General features: G+C 41.2%; 1 long non-coding RNA gene and 1 pseudogene across 1 annotated transcript in view; both read left to right on the plus strand.

Moving 5' to 3' along the window:
• Positions 1-16,915, plus strand: part of LOC102021899 — a 31,980-nt gene that overhangs the window by 1,909 nt on the left and 13,156 nt on the right. The window lies entirely within an intron of this gene.
• On the plus strand, positions 8,146-9,020 carry LOC102021576 (annotated as a pseudogene).

Genomic DNA, 16,915 nt, shown 5'->3' on the forward strand with positions numbered 1-16,915 from the left:
TATATATATATATATATATATATATATATATATATATATACGTATATATATTTCCATGATATATGGCTATATATAATTCCATGATATATAGATACGTATGGAATATTATTTGACAACAACAAAGGAAGTACTAATACATCTTTTATACATATATGATTAAACCTTGAAAACATTAAGTGGAAAAAAATAGTCACATGAGCACACATATTGTGTGGTTCTGTTAATATAAAATGTCCAAAAAAGCAAACCTATACAAATAGAAAGTGGAAGGCTGGGTGTGGTGCCACACACCTGTAATCCCAGCACTCAGGAGACTGAGGCAGGACAATTACTGGTGAGTTCTAGGCCAGCCTGGGCTACAGAGCAAGACCCTGTCTCAAAAAAAAAAAAAAAAAAACAGAAAGATTAATGGTTGCCTAGATTTGGGAGAGGTTAGAGGAAATGAGAAACAACTGCTAATTGGTATAGGGTTCCACATTGGGGTGATAAAAATTGATTACTGTGATGATTGCACAACTGTGAATATATGAAAAAACATTGAATTTTACAACATACAGGCATGAATTGTGTGGTATGTAAATTATATTTCAACATTTTGTTTTGTTTTTTGAGATGGTCTCACTATGTCATCCAGGCTGACCTTAAACTCACTGTATAGCCAGCTGGCCTCAAATTCATGGCATCCTCCTGCCTCAGCCTCCTGAATGCTCGGATTATAGGCACCTCCATGCCCAGATGTAAATGATATTTTAATAAATCTGTAATTAACAGAATTATATATCTCTAAATTAGGTTTGGCTAGAAGCATGTTCCAAGATAATATATTATGGAGAAGAGAGATTTGGTCACAAATATACTTTTTGTAATAGAGGCTTTTTATTTTTAGGTTAAAATGCGATGAACAAGATTTGCTGATTGGGAGGTGATGAAAAACACATAATTTCAGGATCAGAAAACATACTATTTGTAGTACAAAACAGTTTTTATTTGCAGTCAATGAAGATTATAGTGAGGAAACAAATAGTGTCTTTATCAAAGGAATACACAGACTAAACTATAAAAATAATTTTAGTTCCTTATTTACACAGCAATCTGTCATACCAGCTTTAAAATTATACAGTTTGAGGAACTCTCAAGAGATTAAACTGTTCACAATTCTGGAAATTTTCTACCTGCCTACTCATTATTCCTAGAAGTCTAAGGCCTTCATGATTTTACTGGGTAAAATTTAGTCTCTTTGCATCATGATCATTAGGAGGCTGAGGCAGGAAGATTGCCACAAATTCAAGGTCAGCATGGGCTACATAGTGAGTTCAAGGCCAGCCTGAACTACATAGAAGACCCTGTCTCAGGAAAAAAAAAAAAAGAAAAAAATCCAGATGTGGTGGTGCACACTTGTAATCCCAGCACTTGGGAGGCTAAAGCAGAATGAAAGATTGCCATGAGTTCAAAGCCAGCCTAGACTATGTACCAAGATCCTTTCTCCAAAAAAAAGTGTTTGATTCACATCCATGAGGGACATTATACAAATGTGTGAACATCAGAAAGCTTGTATCATTGGGGTCACCTTGGCATCATCTGAACACAGCAGCCTTGAACCTTTTTTATTTGAAGATGGGAAAATGTGAATAAAAGAAATTACTAAACAAAAGTAACTTATGTTTCAGGGGGTTTTTGCACTTCTTTGTTGATTTGTTTGTTTTGCAGAACTAGGAATTGAACCTAGGGCCTTTATGCTGAGCTACATCCCCAGCCCTTTCATTATGTTTTGTTTTGAAACAGGATCTCATTGAGTCTCTCAGCTGTCCAGGCTGGACTTGAACCTGCAATCCTCCTGCTTCAGCATCCCAGAGTGCTGGGGTTACAGGCATGCATCGTCACATCTGGCTCATCTCTTAGTGTTTTAAATTACCTTTCTCTTTATTCATAATCCCCAGAAAAAAAAAAATTGTCATTTACTGCTGTATAGAAAACCACACTCTCAAATTGGTGGTTTAAAATAGTTACTCGCTTGCTGTCCTACGGTTCAGCAGTTTGGGCTGGGCTCAGCCAGGCTGTTCTCCTGCTGGTGTCTGATGGAGTCAGTCATGTTGCCGGCAAGTGGAGAGTCCTTTTGCTCCATTTGAGTAGAAATCATGACTAGATAAAATGCAGCTCCTTAGTGTTAGCAACTCCAAGCTTTGAACGCCTGTGTCTCAGCTTTCATGTTTGTGTCCCTCATCGCTGCTGTCATGGCAGTTGGAGCTAACCATCACTGGCAGCTCTCTGGAGCTCTCCCAGCAGCTGGAGGAGCAGCCCCTGGCAGTGCCCCATTGCTCTCCACCATCCTCTGATTGCCCCACCCTCAATATTACCAGCCCCAACTGCCGACCACTTTCCATGCCAGCAGCCTTTAATGTTACTGTGCAATAGCTTAGCCTACCCTATCTGAGATATAAATCACAAACAAGCAACATAAAACCACCCAAAAGAGGCTTTATTATGTCTTACGTTGCCGCATGAGGGTAAGCAGTACAGGGACTGATCTGATAAGGACGATAAAAGCGTTCTTATATAGACAGGACAGGCTCACACCTGCACAGTGCCCTGCTGGCTAACTGCAGGCTTTCTGCTTAGTCATAATTAGAGCAGTTCCTTACTGATTAGATTGGGGACGTCCGAAGTGGCTACTGAACAAAGTCATCCAGAGATGCTGAGGGTCAGTCATCTGGGATGGCCCTGAGGTATCTGAGTGGAAGAAAGGCCAGATGTGGTACACATGCCTATAATCCCAGCACTCAGGAGCCGAGGCAGGTGGGTTGCCATGAGTTCAAGGCCAGCCTGGGTTACATAAGCAAGTTCAAAACCAGCCTGGGCTGCACAGCTATAGTCAAACAGTAGCTTGAGTTGAGCCAGTTGGTTTAATATGGCCTCACTCACAGATGTGGGGATTAGTGCTGGTGTAAACTGACTCCATGTCTGCAACAGGCAGACTCACTGTTGTTTTTTTTTTTCTTGTTTTTTTTTTTTTTTTCCAGTACTAGGAATCGAACTCACGATCTTGTGCTTGCCAGGCAGGCACTGTGCTGCTGAGCAAAATCCCCAGCCCCAGACTCAGTGTTCTTCACGTGTCCAGCTTCCAAGAGAAAGAGAAGCCACAAGCCCCAGAAGTACAGTATTACATATACTGCATTCTACCGATCAAAGAAGATACCAAGTTGAGCCATGATTCAGTGATAAGAAATAGACACTTCCTGTTTTTCTTTGTAGAATCGCACAAAGTTTGGAGTATCCTTTTTTGTTTGTTTGTTTTTCAATTTTTGAGACATTTCAGGCTGGCTTTGAATTTACCATGGAGCCCACACTGATCTCGAACTCACAACGATCCTCCTGCTTGCGCCTCCCAAGTGCTAGGATTACAAGTGAGTGCCAACCATGCCCAGTTTAGAATTGCACAAAGTTGAAATAGGGAGAAAATGTTCAAATGGGAAGGGGAACTAGAGATGGAGGAGAGGGAAAGGAAAAGAAAAAAATGGTGAGGAAAGAAGGAAAAAATGGAAACAAAGCTTTTGGAAACAAAGCTTTTGGAAACAAGGAGAGAAAGAGGGTTGAAGGGAGGGTAGGAGAATGGGGGGAAAAAGAATCAAGTTATATCATTACAGGTACAAATTCCCTATAATGAGTGCGATCATCATGTATAAGTAAAATGTACCAATAAACCTAATTAATAATTAAAAGAACAATTGCACAAAGCTGAAACCTGTGAACCATTCAAAATTTACCTGGTAGTCAGTAGATAGTATCATCCCTTATGCAAGAGAACATTATAACTAGTTAAAGATATAATGACATTTAATGTTTAATATGGCTAGTTAGGGGCTGGGGATATAGCTCAGTGGCACAAGTGCCTGCCTGGCAAGTGCAAGGTCCTGAGTTCAATTCCCGGTAGCTAAAATAATAAAAAAGAATTTTAAAAAATATGGTTAGTTAATTGATATTTGCTTATATAACTCATCAATGGACGTTATCACACATTAGTCTTAAATATTACTAGATTTCTTTTTTTCTTTTTGTGCAGTACTGTATGAACATAGGGCCTTTACACCAAGCTATATCCCCAGCCTAGTACTATTATTTTTTTGAGACAGAGTCTTCCTAAGTCACTAAATTAGTAGAGCTAAGCAAATAATAAATTAGTAGAGCTCCACTACTAAACTACTTTCCCAAAGCTAGTTAGTTAGTTATTCATATTTTTGAAACAGGATCTTGCTAAGTTGCCCAGGCTGGCCTTGAACATATAAAACTAGTGTTTCAGCCTCCTGAGTAGTTGGGATTACAGATGTATGTGCTATAGCACACCCAGCTTCAACTTTTTATTTTAATAAACATTTCAAAGCACCTACCAAATAAACCACAAAAAAACCCGGGGAATACTATGGCTGAATACCTCTGAGGTGAGAAGTCTCTCTTACTACCAACACCTAACATTAAATACCATAAAAGAAAACCTTAATGCATACAATTGCATAAAAATTAATAATTGTCTGTGTTGAAAAAAATCACAAAGTGAACACATCTGGCAAAGGAAAAATGGCTACAGAATATTGACAGTTCATAGGAAAATAAATATAATTGGCTTTTAAACATGAAAAACTGCTTGACTTTACTAATAATAGAGGAACATTAAAACTACACTGATCACACCCGTCTGCCAATTTCATTAGCAAGTTTGGCAACACGACATGTAGTCCAAAAATGGGGGAAATCAGAACCTCATACAGTGCTTGTGAAAGTGCAAAAATGGAGGTCAATTTGATAATATTTATTAGCATTATGAAGGCATTTACCTTTTGACTTAGCAGTCCCTCTTCCATGAGTTTATTTTCTAGGTTTATCTGCCAGTGTATAAGATTGTAACATTGTTTATAGAAATGGGGGATTGGAAATAGCCCAAAGAAATTCATCAGTAGAACCCTGATTAAGTAAACTATAAAGCATTCACACAGTGGAAGACTATGAATTGTAAGAATGAACGAGGAAGTTTTCTGTGTGCTAATACAAAATGAACTCTAACATGTATTGTATAGAGAGTAAAATACAAAGAGCTTTTTATGTAAGAAAAAGGAGATTGGACAGAGGATGTAGCTCAATGGTAGAGTGTGTCAAGGTGTTGGGTTCAATCCTCAGTGCTTAAAAAAAAAAGACAAATTGGACTGAGGATGTTGCTAGCGTGGCAAAACAGCAACAACAATGAAAAATACATAACCAAGAAAGTCTTCAAAAGATCCAAACCCAGCCCGCACTCAGGAGGCTGGGAATTTGAGGCCAGCCTGGGCTACAAAGTGAGTTCAAAGCCAGCCTGAACTCCATAGTGAAACTCTGTCTCAAGAAAAAAAAAAAAACTTATTTGGTATTTGACTTACCTAAGTGATGCAAGGTAAATTTTACTCAAATATTTTGTCAATTAAGATACCATCATTCTTGCAATTATTGTGGATATAACTATGTCACTTATTACAATAACTTGGTGGCATTGTCATCTTATCTGGTAGGAAGAACTAATCCAGTTGCAATCATATTTTCTATTTTTGATAGGTTAAACTATGGCCAAACCCTGTTGCTTTTGTGCATAGTTTTAAATATACTCTATTCAGAAGAGCTTTTCCTATTTATGTACAAATTCAGTTGGGATGTTTTCTGAGTTTTGTTAATGGGTTGAAATGGTAAAGAAGGTGCTAGCAATAGCATAGGAACAAATGTGCCGAAGAACCTCATAAAGGTACTGTAAAAATTGTTAAGAGTTTCTGAATCGCTTCTGGAAAGAGGGACATGTAAATGCAAAATAAGAAAACACTCTGATCTTTTAAAGTTAGGGAAAAGATGGGAGTCTACGGTCCTCAAGATGTGCCTTCAGAAGAGCTCTTCCGCCCTGTGGCAGGTGAAGCAGCGGGCAAGGGAGGGATCCAGGCAAAGGAGGGAGAACAGAAAACAATGAGGAAATTCCATGTGCGGCAAGGACAGTGACCATGCAGAAAGCCACTGGTCACCTGCATAGAACATTTATAGAAATGTAGCTAACCAGTGTATGGTGACAGTTGGAGAGGGAGATGTCTGGATTGGGGCAAAGTTAGTAGGAGTAGCTTTAATGAAGAGATACAGTAAATCTGTGCCTCGAGAAGACAGGAAGAAAGTTCCACAGAACTGGCTTTGAACTCACTTTGTAGCCCAGGCTGGCCTCAAATTCCCAGCCTCCTGAGTGTCCCTGCGCTTGGGGACATGTGCACTGATGGTGACCTGTGGGATGCAGCAGCATCCCCTGTGGTCATGAGGGTTGGGGATTACCAAAGAACCTGTCCAGCCTTCTTACTCCTTTCAGAGAAACAGCTATTGATAACTTGGTCTCCTGCTTGAATAACCATCTACTCCAGCCTGCCCCAGTAGGCTTTATCAATGATGGCGAACATTTTAGAGCTTTCAGTGATAACCAACAGCTGGCAGTGGCACATGTGCCATAGGTCCACCACCACTGGGCTATCTCCTTAAAAACTGGAAACAATTTGACCTGAAAAGCTAAAAAAAAAAATATATCTTCTATTGCAATATTAATACTGTTGAGGTCAGTATAAAGTAGAAAATGGTAGATGGATACAAAATGGCAGTCTAAATTATGATACTATTCTTCAGTTAGATTTTTTTTGCAAAAGGTAAGGAAAGTGGTGTAAAATTCTTTATATTCAGCTTTTATGACTATCTCTGGAAAGGCCCCAGAACTATGGTACCTAAAGGGGTCCAGAGAAGAAAAAATTGATGTTGATGATCCTGTCTTCAGATACCCCCGTCTCTCAGGGGGATATGGGTCTCTCCCTCCTGTTTAATGATAACAACCACACTGAGTGGTGTCCTTGACCAGCTCCATAGAGTCCTCAGGCCAGAAAATCAGTGCCATTCGACTCAAGTGACTCAGAACTCCACCTGAGACCATTACCCCAGAGAGAGCCAGTATTCCCCAGCCCCCTTCTCGCGTTCCTCAGACAGCTCTAAGCCACTCAGGACAGACTCGGAGTGGAGTTTCCTACTCTTCCAATTCACAGTTCATCCTGCCCCTAAGAGAAGCACCAGGAGCGGAGGGGAATATTTGAGTCCAATTTCCTTTTCCAGTGACAGATACCCAACCATTCAAAAAAATGACTAGGCAATTTTTCAGAAAATCCTGGTAGATTTGAAGATGGGTTTCAAATTTTGACCATTGCTTTTGACCTTTTGTGACAAGATGTCCAATTTATCTTGGCCACTTGCTGTATCACAGAGGAAAAACAAAGAATACTACACGAGGCTAGGAGATATACAGTTAAACAATATGGTGCCCAAGAAAAGAAAATCACCCTAGAGATGTTGTTGTTTCTCTGACAAAACCAAACTGGGACTTCAATACTAGCCATGAGCTAGAAACAAGCTGTAAAATGATATCTTCTTTATCGTGGAAATAAAAAGATGCACTAAGATGAAGACATAGGTGTAGGCAAAGACTTTACGAACAAAACTCCAATTTCACAGGAAATATCACAAAGAATCAACAATAGGTATCTCATCTTATTAAAAAGCTTCTGAAGAACAAGAGAAACCACCAACCCAGTAAAGAGACAACTCACAGTGTGGGAAAAAAAATTTTGCCAGCTGTTCCTCAGACAAAGGACTAATGTAGAATATATAAAGAATTTAAAAAAAAACAGGTCCCCCAAATTTAAAGATCCAATCCAAAAATGGGCATCTGACAATACTAGACCCTCCTCAGATGAAGACATAGAAATGACAAATAAATATATGAAAAAAAATTCAGTGTCACTGGTCATTCAAGAGATGCAAATTAAAACAATGCTGAGAGTCCATTTCACTCTAGAAAAATGGCTATCATCAAGAAATCAATCAATAACAAATGTTGGAGGGGCTGTGGGTAAAAAGGAACCCTACTCCACTGTTGCTGGGAATATAGACTGGTGCAACCACTGTGGAAATCAGTGCGGAGATTCCTCAAAAAACTAAAATTAGAGATTCTATTTGACCCAGTTATTTCCTCTCTTGGTATGTTCAAAAAATAATTAAAAGCATCACACCACAGCAATATATACACACCCATGTTTATAGTGGCACAGTTTGTAATAGGTAAATCTTGGAAACAGCCCAAATACTCACCAACCAATGAGTGACTAAAGAAGATGTGGGGTCTTCTGGCAAGGAACATGGTGGCAGCCATGCTGCTGCTGGTGGTTCCACAGTGGCCCCCATCCCGGGGACTGCTCCAAAACTGTTGGGAGTTGCTCCAGCACAAATTCCAGCAAAGCTGGCCAGGACTTTCCAGTCCTCCATGGGGACCAGCATTAGCAGTCCAGGGTCCAGTGATATTTGCAGAGCCAGCCAATGATACCAGTGGAAGTAATGAGAATTCCAACCTATTGGATGGTATCTTTTGGATGGAAGCTCCCAAAAACAGATGCAGTATTGAAATTAATTGGTGTAGAAGAAGAAACCCTCAGAATCTTGTTAAAGTTAAAAACAATATGGATGTTTGTCCTGAATGTGGTCACCTAAAGTTGAAACTTGTCCTTTGTGCCTTTTGCTATGAGAAAGTGCACAAGGAGACTGCAGAAATCAGATGACAGATAGGGAAACAAGAAGGAGGTCTCTTTAAAGTTCCCCCCACAAAGACTGTGGTCTTATACACAGGAGAGATATCACCCCCATAATATCAGGGCAAAAGGATCATTGAACAAGACAGGAAGTGGCCATCCTGGTTCACCCAGAACTGACAGCAAAGATGATAACAGGAGAACTTCACAATAAACTATTTCTTCTGGAACAGAAGAGACTTTGTATTTTATGCTATTGTGCTTGTTTTTGAATTATCAATACAAAGTATGATTTATATGTAGTTTTATGTGAGATAAGGATGAATATATGAGTAAACTCTAAAATGTTTATGCAAAGGTTCAATGTCTGTTACTGTTGTAGTGTCTGGTTTTAAAGAAACATAAACACAAAATTTCCGGAACAAAAAAAAAATAAGATAAAAATCAAGAAGATGTGGGGCTTTTTTATACAATGGAGTACTGCTCTGCTATAAAAAAGGATAAACTCACAACATTTCTCGGTAAATGGATGCACCTTGAGACCATACTCTTAAATGAAATTAATCAGACACATATATTTAAATACTGCATTGTTTCTCTGGAGTGAGAAACCAGAAGTGTAAATAAGGACCAAAGTGTACAGCAGATATTGGGAAATGGGAAGAAAATGTTCCAGAGAAGGAGAGCAAAAGAAGCGGGAGAGGAAAAGGAAGGAAGGGAAAAGAAGGGGAAAAATGCAAGCTTTTGTAAATAAGGAGGGGAAGATGGGTTGGAGAGAGGGGAGGAAAATGAGAAAAAAAAGAAGCAACAAGATGTATCATGTACAGATACAAATTCCCTATGATGGATGTGATCATTGTGTATACCTAAAATGTGTCAATAATTTTTAAATGCAAAAAAAACCCAGGAAACCTGTTAATTATAAAAGGAGTGAGAGCAATTATACAGGGCAAAGGGGAAAATCCAGCTGTCATCTGTGGCCAACTAAAAGAAGCTTTCCATAAATATACAGGGCTAGATCCATCTTTCAGGGAGGGACTGGCTCTGATGGGACAGCATTCCATTTGCCAATCAGATCCAGATATTCATCAAAAACTTCAGATGGGCCTCCACACCCTTCTGACCCAATTGCCAGACATGGCCATTTCTGTGTTCAACAACTGGGATGTAGATGAGCATGAAAAGAGAAAGGCTGAGAAGAACAGAAGGGCCAAATTAGGGCTGTCACACTTGAAAAGATTTAAGAACGCCCAACTAGGGGCTGGGGATTTAGCTCAGTGGCACAGAGCCTGCCTGGCAAGCACAAGGTTGTGAGTTCAATTCCCGGTAATGGAAGAAAAACCAAAACAAAAAAAGACAAGAACACCCAACTTGTCTAAGGGAAATCCAAAGGACAGTCAGGGAAAGGGTTCCTGCTATAAATGCCAGAAGATGGGGCCCTGCCCCATCTGTACGCGACTGTACTAAGCCACCACCTAGGCCCTGTTCTGTGAGTCAGGCAGCTGATGTGCCTGACTCCAGGCACTGGAGGGTTAACTGTTCCCACTCCCAGAGAGGTGCTAAGCCAGCCAAAACTCTCATCTCCCACTCTGATAAAGTCTAAAGGGGCCCAGGGCAATCTGCAATGCCCCTGTGCACAGACATCATCCTCTCCTGTGAGGACTCCAAGTGATCCCGGACATCATGGGTGTGCCAATTCAGTTGCTGGTAGATGCAGGGACTGCTCTTCCTGTTGCAATTTCCTGCCCTGAAAAACCCTCCTCTGGATCTACAGCCATAATGGACGTCGGGGAGCCTTGTTATACCTGCTCTGACACATTAATGATCAAATTTCAACCATGAGTTTTTAATGGTCCCTCAGTGTCCTACTTCCTTACTAGGAAAACATTTACTGACAAGATTGGGGACAATTCTCAAACGCTGGCAAAGACCAAAGTGGATTTTATCTGTTGAGACTCTATCAGACCCCTCTGACGTCATGAGCCAACAGGTGGGTCCTGCTGCTTGGTGTAATAAAATACCTGAGAGGGCAAATTCAACAGCGCTCGTTGTCATAAAATTCAAACATCCCAGCTGTTTCCAACCCAAAGCCATGTCATAACCAGTCAGATAAGAGGTCCATAAAGGCCTCCAGGCTCTCGTAGTTTTCTCAAACACGGCCTTCTGCAACCCTGGCAGCCCCTTGAAATATTCTCATTTTCCCCATAGTAAAGCCTTCGGGAGAGCACAGGATAGCATTGATGAGGCTGGCATCCCAGTCCCTCCCTGGGGGCAGATCCATGTACAATCTCTCGCCATTCCAGGAGACACAAACTGGTTCTCAGTCTTAGACTTCAAAGATGCTTTCTTTTCTAGTACCCTCCTTGTAAATTCCCAGTTTCGGTTTGTTTTTGAATGGAAAAAAAAATTCCATTTTAAACAAAAAACAACAATATACTTGGACAGCTCTCCCACGGGGATTTTAGAAGTAGCCCTCACCTTTTTGTTCAGACACTGGAAAAGGACTTAAGGACCGCAGAGCTTAAACAGGAAACCATCCTACAGCATGTGGATGTTACTGTAATCTGCAGCCCATCATGGGAACTATGGAATCACAACACTATCCAAACCTTCAATAATCCAGCTGAAAAGGGATATAAAAAGAAATGAATTCAAAAGAAATGTCTCATATGTCCCTTCAAGAAGTCCAACACTTGAAATATACTCTTACACCAGGAAATGACAGCTGCCTAGGGACAAGACCCAGGCTATCTGTGATCTCAGGCCCCGGGCCACCAAACAACAGTTTCAATGCTTCCTAGGAATGGCTAGCTTCTGCCAGATCTTGACACCTAATTTTGAATTAATGGTAAAGCCTTTATACAAGACTGTCAAATGTCCTGAGTCTTTCTTTGCCCCTAGAATGGGGCAAAGTGACTGGCAATGCCTTTCAAAAAACAGCTAGGTGCGGTGGTACATGTCTCTAATTTCAGCACTCAGGAGGCTGAGGCAGGAGGAGAGCTGTGAGTTTGAGGCCAGCCTGGGCTACATAGTGAGTTCAAGGCCAATCTGGACTCCACAGTGAGACCCCGTCTCAAAAAACAAAACAAAACAAAACAAAAACAAAAATCAAAAAATAAAACATACCAAAGCCAGGTGTGGTGGTACGCACATGTAATCTCAGCACTTGGGAGGCTAAGAAAGGAGAATCATCAGAGGTTCAAGGTTAACCTGGGCTGCATAGTGAATTGAAAGCCAACTGGAACTACACAGTGAGACTCTGTCTCAAAACAAGAACAAAAACAAAATAAAACATGCCATTACTCAGGCTCCAACACTAGAAATACCTGCTTTAAGAAAACTCTTTTTCCTCTATGTATCAAGAAAAGAGAGGGATTGCTTTGGGTTTCTGGAGCCAAAGGATGGGACAAGAACTCCGCCCAGTGGCATACTTTTCAAAAGAGGGCAATAGCAATTACAGCCATGCTAAAAGAAAAAGCTACAGAACCAACTTTGGGACAAAAAACTAAAAGTCTTGACTCTCATCAGGTCAGGGCTATTCTTGAGACAAAAAGTTACCCCTGGTTGGCAGGAAAACAGCTACCAAGTATCAGACCACGCTTCCAGACAACACTGAGATTATCATAAAGACTTGCATTCCTCTTAATCCTGCCTCAGTGATGCCTACAGGCTCAGAGTTAGCCACTCTTAAACTGGGCATTGTGGCACACAGCTATAAACCCAGCACTCAGAGGCTGAGGCAGGTGGATCACTTTGAGTTTGAGACCAATCTGAGTTACAAAGTGAGTTCAAGGCCAGCCTGAACTGCATACCAAGACCCTGTCTCAAAAAACAAAACAAAACAGAAAAAAGATGGTCACTCAGACTTTCACAGGGCTAGGACTAGCAGCAACCCACCTGACAGGTTTGCAAATCTTAACCACTCTGTGCCTACAACAACTCCAGCAAGGCCAGATAATCTTCTTTGTTAAAATCTATTGTTATGGTTTGTGTCTAGCTGTCCCCGCAAAGCCTCAAGTGGTGATAGGGTTTTTTCAGAGGTGGCTGAATCTGGAGTGTGTGATTGATTCATAGTGCAATGCTGAGATAAGGGTGGGTGATTGCTGGATCAGTTCACAAATTGCTCTGCCCTAATCCTGGTAGACTGGATACAATAGAAGGGACAGAAAACAGCTTGTCTCACTCTCTCTTGCTCCTTTTGCTGTCTTCTGCCACCACGAATTGTTGCCCTCTGCTATGTGCCTCTCTGCCTTGGAGCCAGCCAGTTATGGACTGAAACCTCCACAAATGGTGAGCTAAATAAACATTTCCCCCCTTAACTCTGGGCATCGGGTATTTTTGTCTCAGCAATAAGAAAAGTAACTAAGACACCTATACAAAGGAGAAGGACACACCCCAGGAGGACTGGCAATTAGACTTTACCCACATGCCACCACGTGGGGGATTTAAGCAAATATTGGTTCTAATTGACACATTTACAGGCTGGATTGAGGCCTTCCCTATCCATTCAGAGAAGGCTAGAGAGGTACTCAGGGTGGCCCTCAAGGAAATCATCCCTCAGTTTGGGCAACCCAGTCCCTTCAGGGTGACACTGGGCTTTCTTTTACCTCTCAAATAACTCAAGTGGTGGCAAAGGCTTTAGGAATCAAGTATGGCCTCCTTTCTGCATGGAGACCTCAGTCCTCCAAAAAAGATCAAGAGAACCAACGAGGCCCTAAAGTGAACTCTGACAAAACTTTGCCAAGAAATTTCTGATGTTGGCTCTGATTATTAACAGTAGTCCTTATAAAGGTTTGAAATACCGCCCCCCAAACTGGGCTAAATATGAATCCATTTGAGCTGTTCTCTATCTTCTGATATGATAGTAGACCCACAGGCCATCAGATTTTTGCAATATTTTATTAGTCTGGCCCAAGTACAACAGGACATCCAACTGTATAACAAACGAAGTCCAAAGTCCTGCAAACTCCTGGCCCAGAATCTGCCCTGGAGAACAAATGCTGATTAAAACTTAAAAGGGACGACTCCTGCAGACCTACTAAAACCAAAATAACAGAGCCCTTTTCAGTGATCCTTGCCACACCCACTGCAGTAAAGGTGGCAAAAATAGCTGGATCCACCGTTCTAGGATAAAACTCCACCTAAACTGTCTGAGAAAAAAGACCATCCAATAGAAATAGCTATTCCTGTGAACCTCTGTAAGACCCGGGATTCTCCTTCATGAGGCAAGACTCCAGTTCCACTCTAAGTGCAGATAAGTAGTCACTAACGACCCCTAATCTACCACAGTTTAACTGGGTATGTGTTGGGACTCTGAGTCGAATCCATAACATGGGTAGTCTTCCTAAGGCTGTAGCTCTCAGGCTCTTGGTAGCCCATCTAATATCCCTGTTGCCATACTTTCTCCCCCACAGGGAGCATGGAACTCCAGCCTGCTCTTTCTTATATTTGGGCTCTACATCGCAAACTAATAATAAAGTCATTCTCCTCACACATTCATCAAGCTTTCTCCTATTACACAGGCAACTTAATAGTTTTCCACATCTAAGCATTGTTTTCTCATTGTCTTCTGACAGGTTTTGCTAAGACCAGCCAGTATGCCACAACATCCCAAGATAGTTTAAAAAAAAACAAAACAAAACATATTCCCAAGTAGATAGGGCCTATAGCCCCTTCCAGCCAGAAATTGTTATATAAAGATGGAGACCTCTACACCCTCAGCAGCCCATAAAAAATTCAGGGATTTGTATCTCTCAGGGAAAAATGAGGCAGGAGATGAGAGCGCGGCAAAGTGGAGGATAAATGGGCATGACCTGTCAATCAAGGAAATCCAGGACATATTCACAGAATGGTATCCAAACCCTAGACTTGGTGCCAATCAGAAAATGTTGTCTTCAATTTCTTTGTCACAAGGCCAAGCAGGTTTTTGATAGGATGGCCTAGACCTGATGTGAATACAGAGATACAAAAGACGGTTGCCATTAACCTGCTAGCCACTGCATTCTCTTTCTCAGAGGCTCACTCTGCATTCTGTAGAGTATGCTTCTTTTGCTACTTTCATTGGCCTGCACTCACTCTGCAGGGCACACTTCTTTTCCTACCTTTAATATCTTCAATAAATGTAAAACCTCACTTACCTTTTGCATGTTTTCTTGTCCAGTTCTTTGCTCAGGACCACAAGAACCTAGAAGGGCCCAGACCCAACAGCAATCCCTCAGAATCCATGGGGGTGGGGGATTGGCTCCAGGCCCTACCCTAAGATTATCAAGATCCTCAGATGCTGAAGCCCTTCATAAAATGGCAAAGTACTTGTGCATCTCCTACCTACGTCCTCCCGTGCACTTCAAATCATCCCTAAATTACTTATAATACTTATATAAAATAATAATATTTATCAATGCAAAGCTAGATAAATGGTTGTATTAAATTATTTAGGGAATAATGACAAGAAAAAAGTTTGTACATGTTCAAAACAGATGCAATTTTGTCAAACATTTTTTTACCTGAGGTTGGTTGAATTTGCAAATTCAGACCCTGTGCATATGAAGAGTCAACTCTATTTGCTCAAACTCTGAAGTTTTCTACTTCCAATCTCGTAGTGCACTCAGTTTATGCTATTTCTCAAAATCAGTGTGGCCAGTAGATGGTCTACACACTCTTAGAATCTAAAGCCACCCTCAGTCAGGAGTAGGAGTCTGTATCCCCACCTCTTGAATCTGAGTAGGACTTTGACTGTTTCAAACCATGAGGTGGGATGGAATTGACGCCATGTAACTTCTAAGGTTAGGTTATAGAAATGTCAAGCATGTCTGCTTTGTTCTATTGGATGTTGTTCTATTGCTTTGTTCTATTGGATGCTGACCCTTGGGTAGCAACCACCATGCTGTGAGGAACCCAGCATCCTGAGGAGAGGCCGCCATGAACAAGAACTGAGACCCTTGGCCCATAACCTTGACTGAGCTCCCACTCAACAGGCAGCACCAATTTACTGGCCGTGGAGTGAGCCAACTCGAAAGTTAGCCCTCCATCCTCCAACTGAGTCATCCAGCTGATGCCATGTGGAACAGACGTTAACCATCATCTCATGAGAAACAGATAACTGAAACAATTACAAGAAACTGATTACTGAAGCATAGGACAGAAAGAGTGTTCTTGACTCAACCTTCTCTAGAGCAGGGTATGATTTATACATTCATGCATTACTTACTTAGCAACAGGAAAAGTTCTGAGAAATGTGTCTGAGGTGATTTTAACTTCATGGGCATGCCATAGAGTGTACTTATGCAAACTAAGACAGCTATGAGGTCACATCCATAGGCGATAATCTTATATAACTACTCATATGGTTATATGTGGTCTGTCTCTGTTGAATAGAATGTTATGCAGCGCATAACTATATCTGGGTGTGGGAGGCCCACCTGAGGATTGTTGCTGGCAGTGTAAGAGGCAGAACTGGAGAAGAAGTTTAGAAGCTGTTGGGTGCTGTTAGAAGCTGTAAGGAGCTGTTGGTTTCCCTGGAGGTGATTGTCATGCCGGCTTTCCTGATGAACTCTGCTGTTCTTACCGTCGAAGGAGCTCAGGACCTTAATGTCACAGAGCATGGCTACAGTTCACTTTGGGGGAGCTCTGGTCCTCACTCTGAGCATTGCTGAGGCCCACCTGAGGACTGTTGCTGGCAGCAGAAGAGGCAGAACTGGAAAAGAAGTTTAGAAGCTGTTGGGTGCTGTTAGAAGCTGTAAGGAGCTGTTAGTTTTCCTGGAGGAGATTGTCATGCTGGCTTTAGGGCTCTAGGTCTTCAGCTGGACTCAGGCAGGACATTACCATAGGATCTAGGCCCTCAGCTGGATTCTTTTGGTCTTTAGTGTGGGGACAGATCTCCTGCACTCTTTTTGTTTATAACTCTTTGGTTAACTATTATAGAATAATCTTATAATTAAGTGTCCTGTATTGTATTGTTTCCCTTTGTAAACTCCTGACTACAACACCATTCTATCCATTTACATGGGCATATGTCACACAGATATGTAATATAAAAGAATCATGCCATATATATTGTTCTACAAGTACTTTTTCCACTCAACTATGTCCTGGGAGTTTCCCATTATCAGTTCATTGGTTCCACCTTATTTTAAAATTTTATTTATTTTTTGTGGTTCTGGGGATCAAATTAGGGCATTGTGCATGCTAAGTAACTGTGCTCTGCCACAGAACTACATCCCAAACCTCCTTCCTCACTCTTTTTAATGGCATGACACAGTATAGAGAAACAACTTAATGAATTAATTCTGGACAGTTAACTGATTTTCTAACTG

This window comes from Chinchilla lanigera, unplaced genomic scaffold, assembly GCF_000276665.1.
Source record: "Chinchilla lanigera isolate Chin_1 unplaced genomic scaffold, ChiLan1.0 scaffold00025, whole genome shotgun sequence".
Classification (NCBI taxonomy): Eukaryota; Metazoa; Chordata; class Mammalia; order Rodentia; family Chinchillidae; genus Chinchilla; species Chinchilla lanigera.